At 55.1% G+C, this 16,226-nt stretch overlaps 2 protein-coding genes across 2 annotated transcripts in view; one reads left to right on the forward strand and one right to left on the reverse strand.

Annotated features, from left to right (window-relative positions):
* STING1 (stimulator of interferon response cGAMP interactor 1) overlaps positions 1 to 1,775 on the reverse strand; it is a 160,236-nt gene extending 158,461 nt beyond the window's left edge. Inside the window, exon 1 of the mRNA XM_077897431.1 lies at positions 1,766 to 1,775. The gene's annotated coding sequence lies outside the window, so the exon portion shown is untranslated. The remainder of the gene's footprint in view (positions 1 to 1,765) is intronic.
* PSD2 (pleckstrin and Sec7 domain containing 2) overlaps positions 1 to 16,226 on the forward strand; it is a 143,199-nt gene that overhangs the window by 2,450 nt on the left and 124,523 nt on the right. Inside the window, exon 2 of the mRNA XM_077897410.1 lies at positions 4,598 to 4,765. The gene's annotated coding sequence lies outside the window, so the exon portion shown is untranslated. The remainder of the gene's footprint in view (positions 1 to 4,597; positions 4,766 to 16,226) is intronic.

Raw genomic sequence — 16,226 nt, forward strand, 5'->3', positions numbered from 1 at the left:
TCCTGGCAACCCCAGCCTCTTTGTTCTCTGTGGCCGCCAAAGGCCTCTCCCCACCCCAGCCTGCCCAGCGCCTGCCAGGCGCCCCCTCCCCTCCAGAGCAGCAGGGCTCAGCCTGACCTGGTCCCTTAGTGCCTGGACACCCCCACCCGCCCCGGGGCCCCTGTCTCCTGCCCTGAGCCTGACTCAGCGCTCCAAACGGGCCTTTGACCCTCTGCTCTGAGCTTGCTGTGGTCTTGTGGTATCAGAAGGAGGAAGCAGCACAGCTCTCGGAGTGTACCAGGTGTTTGTGGGCCAGGATCGAGACTCTATGCATGGATACTTGCCTTTGGTCCAAGACTAGCTGGAGGTTGCCTTCAGCCTGGAGTGACTTCAGGTTGTTGCTTAAGTTCACTTCTTTGATTTCAGAAAATCATCAGGATCGGAATTATTACTATTTTACAGATGTAAAACTGAAGCCCAGAGGGAGTATGTGACATGCCCAAGTCACAGAGCAAGATGGTAGCAAGGGTCTGATTAGAAGCTCGGGCTTCTGGCCTCCACCCCTGGCACCAGGCTGCTTTGGGAGGACTGTCTGCTTCCATGAAAAGGAAAGGGGACCTGGGAGTCTGAACACATGGGTCCTCTTCACTTCTCGGTCACTGTGTGTGTGTGTGTGTGTGTGTGTGTGTGTGTGTGTGTGAGAGAGAGAGAGAGAGATTGAGAGAGCGAGAGAGATGGATGACCTTGGCCAACCACCCTTGCCTCTCAGTTTCTAGGAAAGAAGGCCAACATGACCAGGGATGCCGAGGTGGAGTGGGGCACCTGGCAGGGTGCTTTGCAGAGCAACAAGTTCCCCTCCCAGTGCCAAGACACACACCATCTCCAACAGAGACCCAGGGCTGTTGGCCAGGGGCCAGGTTCTGACTGGGGGCCTTAACCTCCATTCCCAGGCTTGACTCAGCCCTGTATAGTCACAAGGGAGGTGGTGATGACCACTTGGCCTGGCTGCAGTCAAGGGTGCCTAGACCTGTCCTGATTGCAGCTGCAGCTCCCACTCCCTCCTAGACGCCAGAGATGGATGGATGGAGGTCATTGTGCAGCCCAGCCTGGCCCCCTACAGCCCATCCATGGCCCCATGCTGGCAGGCCATGCTGACAACAGCCAAGGTGGGGGAGGGACAGGCAGCCACCAGCACGTTAATAATATAGACCTTGGCCCCGGCACCCTGCAGGCAGGTAATGGGCACAGAGAGGCCCAGCTGCTCCCAAGGTCACACAGTCCTGCAGGGACTCCCATCCCCAGAGGTCTACCTCTTCCCTGAGGGCCCCTTAAGGGCTCTTCCTGCCACACAGCTTGGAGAATGGCTGGGGATGAAGGGTTGGGGGGGGCTTCAGGATTGTCCCCTCGAGGCCCTGACCCAGCTGCCAGAGCGGACACTTTCATCTCTCTTCCCCTATCGACCTGCCATCCCTCAGAGGCATTAAATTCCCCTCCTGCCAGAGAACAAGGCCTGCCTCAGATTCCAGGCAGCAGGGCGTGAAAATGGGGCGGGCCCAGGACAGGAGAGTGCAGGTCCTCCAGGGCTCCAGGCCTGGGTGCAAAGTGCCTGGGCTGCGGTGGGGGTTGGGGGGGCTCTGGTGGCCAGCTACCGGAGTCCTGATGTTCGATCGTTCGGATGCATGTCTGTTTCCTGTTGCCTTCTCCCTTCTGACTCCTCTTCAGGTACTACGTTCATGGCCTCTCCCACCCCAGCAGGCCAAGCTTCGTGTCCCTGCGCCACCCCCATCACTGCACCGATGGCTCTGGGTAGCTTCGCCTGGCTTCAGGGCTGTGGCCAGCTGTTCAGCAGGGCTGGCATCAGCACCAGAAAAACCTCCTGTGGGTTGCATAAACACATTATCTCCTTTTTCTGGGCATTTTTTTCCCCTCTCGTGCATTTTCAACCCTAATTGGAGTGCTGTTCACGGGTGGGGGAGACTTACTAGAAAGAGTCCCCTGGAGCCTTCATACTCTTTATCTCTACCCTTGGTTAGAGGTGCTAATGACATCTCTAGCCTCTCAAGGCATAGAGCTTGTGGCCCATGTGCCAGGCCTTGAGCAAGTCTGTTGCGTTTAGCAGCTCACTTAACCCTCCTGATCATCCGTGAGGAGGGCACTGATTAGTTACCCCATTTTGCAAATGAGAAAGTTGAGGTTCAGAGAGGCAGAAGGGGAGAGACACACAATGTCACACAGCTGGGTTCCTCCAGTTCCAGACACTGGCCCTTAAACACCTGGTTACACTTCAGGCCTTGGCTGGAAGGAGCCGCCCACCCCCACCCCACATGTTCCTGTGATCATGCCCAGATGTGGGATTAGGGTCAAGCATTGCTTCCTTAAACTTTTCTGCACTTTCTGACTCTTTGCTTTTTCACTCTTTTGTTGCAATAAATACATATTGCTTTTCAAATCAGAAAACCCAATCAAGTTCTTTAACCAAATGTTCTTAAGCCCAGAAATATTTGGAAACAGCCCTATGCAGAATGAGTGTGGAGGATGAGAGAGTAGCCCAGGATCACTGCCCCCTCCCCCAGAATGACAGGATTTGGGTATTGGGGGGCCTCTGCCTCCGTGGCGACTTCCCACCACGCTCCCAGCTCCTCACCCAGCTCCGAGGCCTGCCCAGGGCACCAGCCATGCCTAAATTGTGGCTCTGCTGCGGAGGATCCACAGGCAGCCCGGGGCGAGTGACTGCGGGGTGAGGGCCAGGGCAGTGCCCGCCGTTGATAAGGCGACAGAGCCCTCGGGAGCCAGGACGCAGTGAAGCCATGGAAACGTGGCTGAGGTGTGAGGCTGGCTCAGCGCTTCCCTCGGGTGGCCGCCTCCTGGGCCTGGCAGAGGCCCAGCAAAACGGGCCCATCCACTCCTTGACGCCCCAAGAACCAGGCTGGGGCAGGAGGCTGGGCAGGCTTGATGTCGCCCCTGCCGTTCTCTCTGAGGCCCGGCTGGGATCAAGCCTCATGTCTGAGTAGGGAGGGCTGAGGACAGGCAGTGGTGCTCTGAGTCCTCTTCCCTGAAGTCCCCTGACCCCATTCAAATCCCTCCCACCTTCTGCTGCCTGCTTCCTTTCCTATAAATATGTGTGCATTATTTACCTTAAGCATTTTGATAAATCATAATAGCAGAGACATCTGCTGTCAAAACTGTAAACTGCATTTGGGGCTCAGCTGGTGGCCGAGGGCTAGGGGCTGGGGGTTCAGGAGTTCTGATGATCTGACAGGGATGACATGGATGTCCCCCACTCTTCATCCAGGCCAGGGCCTTGGAGGGGCCCGAGGCCCCATCTTTTGGGACCCCTCCTCACCAGCTGCTGACCATGAAACCTTCCCAAGGAGGCTATCCACCCCCCATCTGTTTTCCCTCTTTCCTGCCTCCCTCTGCCTCAGAATTAATGCAGCCGTGATTGCAGCTGAGAAGTCCCCGGAGCTGAGATTAACTCCCGGGGCAGCACAGGCGGGGTTGACCATGGGAGGCTATGGAGTGGGGGGCTGATGTACAGTCCTCATGAGATTAATCGCCCTGCAGCCAGCTTCATCACGAGGGTGCCCATGCCCCTGACGCCACCCCCATCCCTGGCAAGGGCACTGGGCTCTGGGTCAGGAGCCTGCCCTGCCTCCTACACCCCCTCACCCCCACCCCTGCTCTGAGCCCCCAGTCCAACTGGTGGGAGGATTCTGGTTGCTGAGACTGAGACCCTCTCTCATTTTCTCCTACCTTCCTGGTGGCCATTGGGAACCCCGAGGACTAAGCAACAGTCCTATGGCCTCTTTCTCTCCTGTTCCCAGCTAGGCCCAGCAGCCTGGGAAGGGGGAGCCTTTGACCCTTGCCTCCCTCCTGCTCTCCTGCTGGTTCCACCTGGAGGGGGGCGGGTTGGGCTCAAAGAGGAGTGCCAGGGACCTGCCAGCTCTAGCCCAGCTCTAGCCTAATGGGCCTGCTGTCTGGCCTACCCCTCTATCCATCCCAGGGGTCTGTGGAGATGGTGGAGACAGTGGGTTGATTGGTCCTGGGCAGATACGGAGTAAGCCTGCTGGTTGATACAACACTGGGGTCAGGGACCTGGGCATTAGCCTTTCTCAACCAGTCACCCTCTTAAACATATTGGGGCCGCAGCTAGTGGGACTGAGAGGTTAGGCCTGGGAGGAAGTTCCCAGGGCAGGCAGGACCCAAGGGAGGCAGAGCTGTGGGTGAAGTCTGCCTGGACTCTGCAGGTCTGGCTGGAGGACCCTCCTCTGTGCACCCATGGCCCCAGGTGACCCCGTCACAGCCCTGCTGGGACCACGCTGGGTGAACACTCTTGTTTGCTTGTTGGTTTTCCCAGCTAGAAGGTAAGCTCCAGTGGGGAAGGGCTTGTCCTGTTGGCACCTGCTAGGTGCTCAGTAATGCTGAATAACTGGATGGGTTGGGGGACAAGAGTTGGCTCAGTGTTAAAGGAGCTGGAGGAAGAAGATGGTGATGGCTCTAAGCCTGAGGATCCCAACTGAGGTGCCAACAGGTGGGGGACGTCCAAGAGGGGACCCCAAGAGAAAAAAGGGCCTCTGGCCAGGGCTATGTGACCTTCCCTAAGACGTTTCTTCTCCAGGTGTCAGTTTACTCATCAGCAAGTAACATCCCTTCCTAAAGATGCTGGAGGGTGGAATGAGAAATCCTGCATGCACCGGCCTTGTGAACTCTCCAGCCTTTTTTGTACCCTTTGGTGAGCAAGAGATCTGCGTGGACAGGAGGCGTCAAGAAGGCTTCTTGGAGGAGTGTAAGTAAAACCTTGCCTGCAGGAGGCCCTACAGGAGGCAGCCCCAGGGACTGCAGAGTCAACCCCAAGCTCCAGGATGAGAATATGTGTTTTGTCCAGGGGACAGTGGAAGCCAGTGATAGTTCTGGAACCTGGGCAGCCTTTGAAGGGTCTGGAGTGAAATCTTCAGCCAACCTGGGTATGTGAGGCCAATAAATGCCTGACCATCCCCTGCCCCTGCACCTGGGGTGGTGGGTCAGCAGGAGGCTGGGATCCCTGTCAGAGGTCTCATCCAAGGAAACTAAAACACACCCGTGCTAGAAAATTGGGGAGGGGGGCTAGGCTTGACAAGAAGTGATCTGTCAGTATTGGGGCCCTGACCACTCATTAGAGGATGAGGAATCCAAGCCAGGCTGGTTGGAGGGCTATAGAACCCTCTTACTTCCTGGAGATGGGGATAGGGGGACATCCGGACCCCACCTCTTATGCCCCAAACCCTGAGACAGCAGAGTGCTAGGCTAGGAGACAAGGGGCTAGGATTTCCATCCAAATCATACCCCTTAGCTGGCTTCATGATCACATGACCAAATGCTTAGCCAACCCTTTCTTTGCCTGGCTTCCCCCAGTCAGGGCAATGGAGTCCCTTCCCCCAATCAATCAAAGTTCTAGGCCTTTCCTGGGGTGTTAGGCCTCAGGAGGGAGCTGTAATTTCAGGGTCCTTCGCTCCAGCCCCCTCCCCCATCGTTGTGCTAGGCCCCCTCCCTTCCTCTGCTCTGCCATCCACACCCCCCTCACCCCTGACCCTGTGGCCAGCAGCCTCTGCTGCTGTCATCCGTTGTCATGGGAACCTCGCAGCTCTGACCTGGCAGCGCAGGAGAAAGCTGGCCCGGAGCTCCTAGCAGGGGAAGCCAAGGGTAGCAGGGGGTGAGAGGGGGGTGCCTATCCTTGTCAGGTTGGCTGGGTTCTGATGCACCCCCACGGCAAGGCAGCATTGGAAAGATGACCTGGATCAGGGGGTGCAGGGTCCCAGGGCCTGACTGCTCCCACTCCCTGGGGTCTCTGCCCCTTTCGAGGCTACCCCCACCCCCCACCCCTACCCAAACCTGGCTCCAGGCTGGCGGTGGTAGGGAGGGGTGGCGGGGACCTTCCCATTTCCCTCACTGCTGATGGTTGTTCAGAGCCCTGAGCTCAGCTCATTCTTGAGGCTAAAAATACCAGGGAGGCGTCAGCAGCAGCTCCCCTGACACCCTGTCCGCTGCACCCCCACCCCACCCCCAGCAAAACACACACACACTCACACACAGCCTGGTCCAGGTGCCAAGGTGCAGCTTAACTCACACAGCACAATGGTCCATGGAGTTAACTGAAGTCCTGCTCCTGTGTGAGACCCAGAACTGGGTTCCACTTCCACCTTTGACCTCAAGTTGCTGTGTGATCTTGGGGTAGTCTTTTGGCCTCTCCAGGTCTCGGTTTCCTTTTCTGTGTAATGAAGAGGCTACCAGGAAAAGAGGAGATGCTCAGGAATGGAGGAGAGTCTGCCCCCATCTCATTTAATAGTCCTGGCAGTTCCTGGAAGTATGCAGTTGGTTATAATCTCTTTTCTAGACAAGTATACAGAGGCTGGAGAAGTAGGGTTGATCCAAGGGGTGCTAACTGGCCCTTTCTGTTCCAGGGGGTCCCTCTCTTGTCCTGCAGTGGCAAGCAGAGCTCTTGGGGTCCACAGGCATTTGGTGAAAAATAGGTCTATGTCCCCACAGTAGGATTGGGGTTGGCTCTGTCAAATCTCACAAGAGTTCCCCGTTCTGTGAGCATGATCTGGACCAAGGAGGAGTTCACACTGCCCTCCACCCAGGCTCTGGGTGAGGCTTGAGTTGAGGATCTGCACTGCCCACCCAGGGTGTGCTCAAAGTTCAGGTGAATGTCTACATTGTCCATTTGCTCAGGGCCTGGCTAAAGCATGGAGGCACCATCCAGTGCACCCCCATTTGAGTTCGACCAAGGCTGGGAGGAGGGTCCTTGCCACCTCTCAGCCAGGGCTTGGCTGAGGCTAAGCTGAGGATCCCCAGTACCCACAAGGAGCTGGGTTCAAGATGAGTATCCACACTGCCCATTTTCCCTGGGCCTATGTCTTCTTCCATCAGCCTTGGGCTCAGACTCCATTTGGGATTTCAGCCTCTCTCTTCCCTCCTGGAAACCAGAGTTTTTTCTCATCTCCTCTGCTTTATTTCTTTTTAAAAATTTTTTTAAAGATTTTATTTATTTATTCATGAGAGATACAGAGAGAGAGGGAGAGAGGCAGAGACACCGGCAGAGGGAGAAGCAGGTTCCATGCAGGGAGCCCATGCGGGACTCGATCCCGGGTCTCCAGGATCACGCCCTGGGCTGAAGGCAGGCTCAACTGCTGAGCCACCCAGGCGTCCCATCTCCTCTGCTTTAAAGGAAGCCCAATGTCATCTGTGGACCAATCCCCATTGGTCCAAAGAAACATGGGTGCCCCTGCTATTTTCAGGATCCTCCTGGAACCCATGGGATCCACCATGGAAGTCATAGCCACTGAGCTCTGAGAAACCTGGGGAACCAAACTCAGCTCTCGGGGAACCAAACTCAGCTCTCAGGGAACCATAGGGGTCCACTGTTATGAAACCTGAGTCACTGAATCCTGCTCCTTCCCTCTCACCCTGTCACCCAACTCTACTGACATCCTGAGAATCATAGGGCACACTTCCCCATAGACCCAAGGTCCCAAAGTTTGGGGCTGGTGTCTGCAAGAAAGGCCACTCAATCCCACAGTGCAGAGTAGGCTTTGAGTCATTCAGTCTAAGTTGGCAATGCCAGCTCTCTCCTTCAATGACTGTGTGACCTTTGGGCAGGACACTTCATCTTTCTGGGTCTCTTTGTCCATCTGCAGGACAGGCATTTTTATTTCCTTTTTTTCCCCCCCCTAAGAAAAAGAGTGAGAAGGGCACCTGGGTGGCTCAGTTGGTTAAGCGTCCTTCTCTTGATTTTGGCTCAGGTCATGATCTCAGCAGCATGAGATTGAGCTTTACTTTGGGCTCCAGGCTCAGTGTAGGGCTTGGGATTATCTATTTCTCTCTCCCTCTGCCCTTCCCCTACTCCCTCTCTCTATTTTTATTTTATTTAAGATTTTATTTATTTATTCATGAGAGACACACAGAGAGGGGCAGAGACACAGGCAGAGGGAGAAGCAGGCTCCATGCAGGGAGCTCCCCTGATGTGAGACTCAATCCTGGGACCCCAGGATCACGCCCTGGGCCAAAGGCAGACGCTCAACTGCTGAGCCACCCAGGTGTCCCTCTCTCTCTCTTTAAAAAAAAAAAAAATGTATTTATTTCAGAGAAAGAGAGGCAGCATGAATGAGGGAAGGGACGGAGGGAAAGGGAGAGGGAGAGAAACAATCCCAAGCAGGCTCCACGCCCATTGCCTACCCTGATGCAAGGTTCGATATCAGGACTCTGAGATTATGACCTGAACCAAAATTAAGAGTCAGAAGCTTAACAGACTGAGCCATGGAATGCCTGGGTGGCTCAGCGGATTGGGATGCCTGAGTGGCTCAGCGGATTAGCGCCACCTTCAGCCCAGGGTGTGATCCTGGAGACCCGGGATCAAGTCCCACATCAGGCTCCCTGCATGGAGCCTGCTTCTGCCTCTGCGTATGTCTCTGACTCTCTCTCTGTGTCTCATGAATAAATGAATAAAAAAATCTAAAAAAAAAAAAAAAAAAAAAAAACTGAGCCACCCAGGTGCCCCGAATAGCTATCTATAGTACCTATTCATAAGGTTTGCTGCAAGGATTAAATGAGATATTTCTGTAACCTGTCCAGCAGAGTAGAGCACTAAATAATCATTCTTTCTGGGGGCTAGAAAGGGAAATGCACACTCCGAAAAGTTTCCGGGACATTTGCTTATTAATTATTCCAGTGTCAAGAACTATGTTGGTTGCTAAGTTTCAGAGCTTAAGGCCCCAGCTAGGGTTCCCCACTCTGAACTAGGGGCCTCCAAAAGAGAAGCATTATCCACTAGTTTTGTGAATATATTCTCAGCCCATAAATGGATGCTTCTAAGTAAAACATCCATAAACTGCATCACATTGGTGGGGAAAATTAAATGTAAATTAGATAATTAAAAATGAAGCTGATGCCCGCTGCTTGACACTATTACCTCTTATTAAAAGTTATGAGAGGGGATCCCTGGGTGGCTCAGCGGTTTGGCGCCTGCCTTTGGCCCGGAGCGCGATCCTGGGTCCCGGGATCGAGTCCCGCATCGGGATCCTGGCATGGAGCCTGCTTCTCCCTCCTCCTGTGTCTCTGCCTCTCTCTTTCTCTCAATCTCTGTGTCTATCATGGATAAAAATAAATAAATCTTAAAAAAAAAGAGTTATGAGAGATGGACTGGGAGAAGTGGGAGGTTGCTGGGAGGCATCTGATAGGGATGGGGCTGCGAGGGATTGCCTAACGGAGCCCTCTGGTCTTTGGCAGAGTCAGACCTAGGGGATGGTCCTGCATGGGCTCTGGAGAGCCCTGGGGGTGCTGGGACCAGAACCCCGGTGTGGGAGTACGTTCTACAGATTGTGGGTATCTGGGTCCATGCTTTCCCCTCAACAAGCCTCAATGTTTCCTCATCTGTGAAAGAAGGCTAACAGAGCCTACCTTCCATGGCTGAAGCAGGGGTGCTGTGAGGTAATATCTAGAGAGTACCCAGCCTGGAGCCTGGCACGTAGTAGATGTTCACTGAACAGTTGTGATTATGAGAATCCCATCACTACCAGCACTGTGAGTGAGTCCCTCCCAGCAACAGGCCCTGAGCTGAGGACTTTACAGGCAAAAGCTTCTACACAGGCCGCCCCTGTTAGCACATGGCGGGGAGGTACCAATATCCTTATTGTATTGGTTGAGGAAAGCAAGGCTTGGTCAGGGGAATATGGGGTCACACATCCTAGGAGGCAAATGGCATTGTTTATTACTTAAAGGTCACAGAGGAATCTGAGGAACAGTGCTCTGCATACAGTGCTCTGCTTCCCAAACTTAACAGGTTACATCGACTCCTTTTTTGTGTGTGCACCTGCCCTGTACTCCTGGCCCTTTGCTGGGTGTGCAGCCAGAGGGGAGTCACTCTGGAGTGAGGAAGAGAGCCAGAGAGGCCACATCCCAAAGGAGTATCCTAACCAGAGCATGAGTCCAGAGAACACACAGGCCTGGGAAGGGGGTCTGAGGACTCCCCCAGAGGTGCAATCTGGTTCAGGATTCAAGAGGCTGGGAGAGACGGGAGGATGGGCAAAGCAGGTAACAGGACCAGCCCCAAGCCAAGGCTGGGAGGTGGAGAGGTGGCTGCCAGGCCTGTGGTGGGCTGTGGAGGGTGCACGACGAGGGGGTGGGAACACGGAGCGGGTGAGTCACCGCTTCTGAGCCAGGCAGGCGGCTGCCGCGGAGCGGGGGGCGCATTCCTGGCTGGCAGGGCGGCCGGCACTAATGTCTTTCCCACATGGCCCCGAATTCCCGGCTCTCGGCACGATCACACGGGCGGGACGCTCCCGCGGCCACCCCCGCCCCAGCTGCCTCCTTCCCACAGAGAGGGGAAGGGGGAGGGAGTGCGGCGACGGCTGGCGGAACCGGCCTCTCCCCAGGGGGCTGGGGCGGGGCCGGGCTGGCCTCCCGGGGCGGGGGGGGGGGGCTGCGCCCACCGCGCACCCTGCGCGCCGCGTGCCACGAATGGGGCGCTTTTGATCAAATAAGAGCAGGGCTGGGCCTGCGAAGCTGGGGAAGGAAGGAGGCGCGGGCGGACGGGCCGTGGCCCCCGCCCCCGCCCGGCGCAGGGCCCTCGGCGGAGAAAGAGCGTCGCTGCAGGGCGCCCGGGCCGATGGGCGGCGGGACCGTCCCCAAGTCCGGCAGCCTCCAATTGGACGCCTTCTGCATCCTCCCCTCCTTCCTGAGCCTCTGGGCCCCGGCTGGGGTGGGGTACTACTATCTGAGGCTGCTGTGCATCCGGCGGGGACTGGAGCTGGGGTTCCTGAAACAGGCCACACCCAGGCCCTCATTCCTGGGGGGGGGGGGGGGGGGACAGCCCTAGCTCAGACGGAGGGTTCTGTGAGCCACTGCTCTCCCACGCAGTCCCTGTCGCTGGGCCAGGCCCCTGGGGGAAACTGAGTCTGCGAGGGTGGAGAGGCCCACCCAGAGCTCCCTGTCTGCTGGGGAAAGTTGGCGGTTGTCCCTCCCAGCTGGGCTCAGAGGCGCTAATGAGAGTTAAATGTGGGGTGTGAGTCACCTCTGGGTGGGGGTGGGGGACTGGAACCACCCCCAGATGTGGATCCGGGGTGGAATGGAGGTTTGTCCAGACCATTCAGCCTTTCCCTCGCTTCCCTGTGCTTTACCCCTCTACTCCTTGGCAGATGGGACATGGATTTCTGACCCAGTGCATCAGGCCCTGTCACCTGGGCCAACCTCTCCCAGACCTTAGCTCACCTTAAGGAGTAGGAAGGGGGTGGAGGGTCAGGCACTACGGAACCACAAGGGAATTCCAAATCCCAGGATGGGGTCCAGGGACCCCAGGACTTGGGGGTTAGACCAACACCCGGGATTGTCTAGTGGCTGTGAGCCCTGGGATATGGTGATGTACCTTGGGATGGGGTGGGCAAAGGGCCCAGGCCACCCGGAAGGATCCCTTCAACCCTCCACAGCCCATCTGGCCTCACTCAGACCACCAGGCTCTGACCACACAGGGTGCCTGTCCCCCCACCCACCAGCCCTGACCTCAGGCCAGCACAGGGACTACAGTCTGTAGTCCTCATGGCAGGGCAGACTGTGTGTGTATGTTGTGTGTGTATGTGTGTACATGCGTGTGCCCCTGTGACCGGGTCTATTTGTGCCATTGTGTGTATTTGTGACAATGTGCAGTTGTGTATATTTATGTGAGACTGTCTGTGTGGATCTCAGTGTTGCAGGTGGCTTGAGGGGAAATGTGGGTTTCTGCATGTCTATATCTGTGTGTCTCCTCTATGTCTCTGTGTGGGTCTTTCCATGTGACTGAGTCTGTGTCAGCTTAGCCCCATCCACAGGCTCCCTGGCTCTTCCTTGAGCACCCTGTCACCACTGCCACTGCTGCCACCACCACCAGGAGCCACAGGGTTAGGGAAGTGGATCTGGAAGGGGGCTCTGGGGAGATGCAGTACCTGCTGTTCCCAGAATGTAATGGCCTGGCTGGGTGGGCAGCACCAGGGGGTGGGCATAGGCGTGGGCAGCCAAGGGAGAGAGAGAAATGTGGACAGGGGAGGACCCCAGCTCAGCAGTCCCCTCCCAGCTCCCTCTGCTCCCAACCCAGCGCCTCCTGGCAAGAGCTTATTTGCATGGTATTTACATTTCATTTGCATCGCGTTCAATTAAAAACCTGACCAGCTCCCGCCTGCCTGGCGCTGCCCGCCCAGCCTGGTGAAAATGCTGGTTGGGCATTGGCCTGCAGTCTTCCTACCCTCCCCACCCCACCCCACCTCTCCACCCCCATGGGTTGACTGATGCGGGAGGGGTCTTCCCATAAGTGAGATCCTCCGAGTCACCCATCCTAGGACTGAGATGACTGGAAGTACAAATGGAGAAATTGAGATCCAGAAAGACTGCTGGGAGCTCCAGGCTGAGGACCAGTCTTGGACAGAGCTAGAAGAATATTAGTAGTAACAGCTGCCCTTTATGGGAGGGTTGCTGGGCCAGGAGTGGTGCCAACACCTGGACACAGTATCTCATCTGAACTTTGCTACTTGTTGAGGTTGGCCTTGCCTTAATTCCATTTTATAGATGAAAAGACTAAGGCTGGAGAGGGCAAGCCCAAGGTCACTCAGCTGACCCAGAATTGAAATCTCTATCAGTATGACTTCCAAGTCCATGCTCCAGATCCTGAGCACAACTGCCAAAAGTACAGCATGCTCCTCCTGGTGAGGCAAGCTCATTATCTCCAGAGTCCATAGTTCTAGGACAAGCTAAAACAGCCTTTACCCTCACCTGGGGCCTAGCCCCACTGTTTCTCATACTTCTGCTTCCTCACACTGACAGCCATGCCCATCCCTGGCTACAGGGTGCAACGCTCTCCCTGTAGAAGTCGTTCCTGGCACTAGACCATAGTCTTGACTATTGCAAAACTGCCCTTTTTGGCAGTTAGAGCTGGTGACTTTGTAAAAGACAATTGAAAACCCTGATCATGAAATCAACTTTGGGGAAAATTCACAGCTAGGCTAAGGGGAAGGATGAGTGGAGAGATCAGGCTGGCCCCTGGAAACATCAAAGGCACCAGATCAAGCTTGGACACTAGAAATCCTCAAGGCCTCTCCTGTCCAGGAGCAGGAGCCTTCTTGGAGCTCCTCTCACCTGGCCACAGCTCAGCCGGTAGATGGCATCTACACTGGTAGGAACTCCTGGAATTGGGGAGAGTAGAGTTTCTTGGGCTGTCCATGGAGGAGTCATCCAAGGCCCAGAATCCAGCCCTGGAATCAGGGAGCCCTGGTGTTGACAGGCCCCCAGCAAGAACCATCTCCCCTTCTCCACCACCCTTAGGGCTCTAGAGGGATTCCACCTGGTACTGCGGGAATCTGGCCAATCAGCAGACACGTCCCTGTCCCTAGCACCCAGTGGTCAGTTCAGGGATGGACACATGACCTGGGCCTGGCCAATTAGGTTGAATCCCAGGGTTTTGGCTGGACTTATTTTGCAGGGCAAGGGGGTCTGATCTGGTAGTGTGAGAATTTGAGGCCACCACCACTTGGAGCTATCCATGAATGAATCCAGCAGAGGGAAACTGACCCTCATATTTGAAGCCAAACGCTTCTACTTTCCCCTTCAGAATGAATTAATAGGTTCTAATTTTGCCTCAGCAAGTGTATGTTGGGTTTCTGGCACTTGTGATCTGAAGTCCTTACTTTAGCACATGCCCTGCCCCTTTCTGCCTTGATGTCTTTGCCTGTGCATTTCTTTGCCTGGAATGCCTTCCTCTTGCCCTCTCCCAACTAGTCATGCCGGTGTGTCAAAGTCCAGCTCACCTCTTTTTCTCTGGACAACTCATGTCCACTCTGTACCCATCTTTCCTGGTCCTGCCCCCCTGGGAGTGTTACCTGCAACTGACCCCTAGCCCTGTGCTGCGGCTCCACTCTGGCACTCCACTTCGGTACAGTGTACTTGTCTCTGCTGCTGTTTCTTATTCATAGTGATTGCTTTGCTAATTCCCTTTTCCAGGGCTTCTGTGTCATTGCCCCAGAATGGACTGTAAATTCCTAAATGGCATTCCTAGGGAGAGGAGTGATGTAGAGTGCAGTGGTTAGACCCTTGGCTTTGGAATCAGACAGCCTCAGTTCAAGTTCTAGCCCATCTGTGTGATCTTTGAACTAGTCCCTCCACCACTGTGCCTTACTTTCCTGTTCTATAAAATGGGGGTGTTGTGAGGATTGAATGAGTCTGTATGAAAAAATATTACTTAGCATAGTCAGTTCAGAAATGTCTACTGCACACCCACTGTGCCCAGAACTGAGGGTTCGATGTGCAACACCCACAGCGACAGTGTGCTCCCTTGCACTCAGAGCCCCTGAGGACAGAGGCTGTGCCAGTCAGGAGAGTGGGGGCCACGCTCTGCGGCCGGCTGGCACTTCTTTCTGTGCACAGCACTCCTCTCACTCCAGTCGGTCTTCCTTCCAGGGCACTGGAGATCCTGGGCAGGGGGAGGCCTGGTCATCCTCTCCCCCTTCATCTCCCCTCCCTGTTGTCCCTTGGAGCCAGTGTCGCTCAGAGTTAATCTCCTTGCTTGTCAGGAGGTGACAGGAGGTGTCTGTCATTTGGAGCCGTGGCCGTCAGCCTTGCTGGCTAATTGGGGCGCAGGCGCTGGGAGCACGGGAAATGGCCGGAGGGAAGGAGTAGGAATGAGGAAAGGGAGGCTGCCCTCTCCTCCTTCCCGCCAGGCTTGGGGCTGATACACAGGGCTCTTTAGGGGAGGGGAAGGCCAATCAAAGGAGGAAGGGGCTGTGGGACAGGGACTCTGTGACCTTGGGCATATTGCTATTCCTCTCTGGGCTTCCTCTTATTATTATTCATAATGACAATAGCTAGCCTTTATTGAGCAATTACTGTGTAAATCACTTCCCAGCATGCCTGCCAAAAACCTCCAATGGTTTTCCATGGCCCTTGGAATTAAAGCCAGACTCCTTCCAGGGTCCTCGAGGACCTCAAAACCCAAGCCTCTGTCCTCCCTGCTGCCTCTCTAGCCACAACAGCCTCCCCATAGGGCAAGTGCTTCCTGCCTCAGGGCCTTTGCACTTGCTGTTTCTGCTCCTTGGAATGCCCTTCCTCTGCCTCTTAGCATGACTGATTCCTCCTCATTATTTAGGCCTTGGTTCAAATGACACCTCAGAGACAAGGTTCCTGAGCTCCTTATCTAAAACCCACCCTCCCCTATCTTCTTTTACACTGTCATCCTATTACATTATCCTACTTAGACTTTCACAGTATTTGTCATGATGTGAAATTTTCTCATTTACGTATTTGTGGTTTATATTCATTCTCCCTCTCTAAAATGGAAACCTCTGAGCACGGGGATCTCTGCAATTTACTGCTGAACCCCCAGTGCCTAAAAACAATGCCTGGCACTCAATAGATAGTAAGTAAGTGACATTCAGGCATTTTATCAAGGACTTCATTCAACTTACTTCTCACAAGAATTTTAGAGAAAGTATTATTTCCATCTGAGGTGAGGAAACTGAGGCTCAGAGACTCTGTGGCTGTAAGTTCTGATAACGGGGGTTGCCCCAGGACCCGAGAGGTGTAAGGGCTGTGGGGAAGATGTGGAGGGGCTCTGCCAGCTGGGCCCCTCAGCTGAACAGAGGCCAGTGATGGGTACAAGGAGAAGCCTCCAGGGGTCAGGAGACCACACCAGCGTGGAAAGTTCTGCTGGGGGCTCTGATGAGGGGAGCCTTGGGCACCTCTCCCAGGCATGAGGGCTTAGTCCATTCAGGCTGCCACAACAAAAATACTACAGACCAGGTGGCTGAGACAACATATTTATTCCTCACAGTTATGGGGGACCAGGAAGTCCAAGAGATCAAGGTGGTGGCAGGCTCAGTGCCCCATGAAGACCACTTCTCAGTTCACAGCTGGCTGTCTTCTCGTGTCCTCCCATGCCGAAGGGGACTAGGGTCTACTGAGATCTCTTTTATAAGAGCACAAATCCCAGTCATAAGGGCTCTACCCTCATGACCTAAACACCTCCCAAAGCCCCTGCTCCCTGATAGCATCACACTGAGGGCTAGGATTTCAACATACACACTTTGGGGGGACATACACATTCAATCTATTACAGAAGTAGAGCCCAATATGCTGTGCAATGAGGTGGGTACAAGGAGTTGGTGGTGCATGGGGGACCTTGTCAAGGTACTACCACTTCCCTGCCCTGGGGCGCAAGTGAGGTGTAAGCCACGAGGTAGGCTGGCAGCCCAGGCTTCTCA

Source organism: Canis aureus, chromosome 5 (assembly GCF_053574225.1).
Source record: "Canis aureus isolate CA01 chromosome 5, VMU_Caureus_v.1.0, whole genome shotgun sequence".
Classification (NCBI taxonomy): Eukaryota; Metazoa; Chordata; class Mammalia; order Carnivora; family Canidae; genus Canis; species Canis aureus.